Raw genomic sequence first — 203 nt, 5'->3', positions numbered from 1 at the left:
AGGAAGGCAGGGTTGGCAGAGATGGGCTCTCTACACTGCACAAGCCCCAGGGCCCAGGAAGGAGCATGCAGTTCCTGAAGGTGCTGCATGGGAGGAAAGGTGCATCCTGAAGGCTGGGACCAGTGTGCTGGAGATGTCAGAGGGAGGGGGCACGGGGTGGTTTAGAGGGTTAGCAGAGGGGTTTTTGGGGTGGGTGAAGACAG

This window comes from Merops nubicus, unplaced genomic scaffold (genome assembly GCF_000691845.1).
Source record: "Merops nubicus isolate BGI_N331 unplaced genomic scaffold, ASM69184v1 scaffold11729, whole genome shotgun sequence".
NCBI classification, from domain to species: domain Eukaryota; kingdom Metazoa; phylum Chordata; class Aves; order Coraciiformes; family Meropidae; genus Merops; species Merops nubicus.
Note: the sequence above shows the minus strand (reverse complement) of the source record.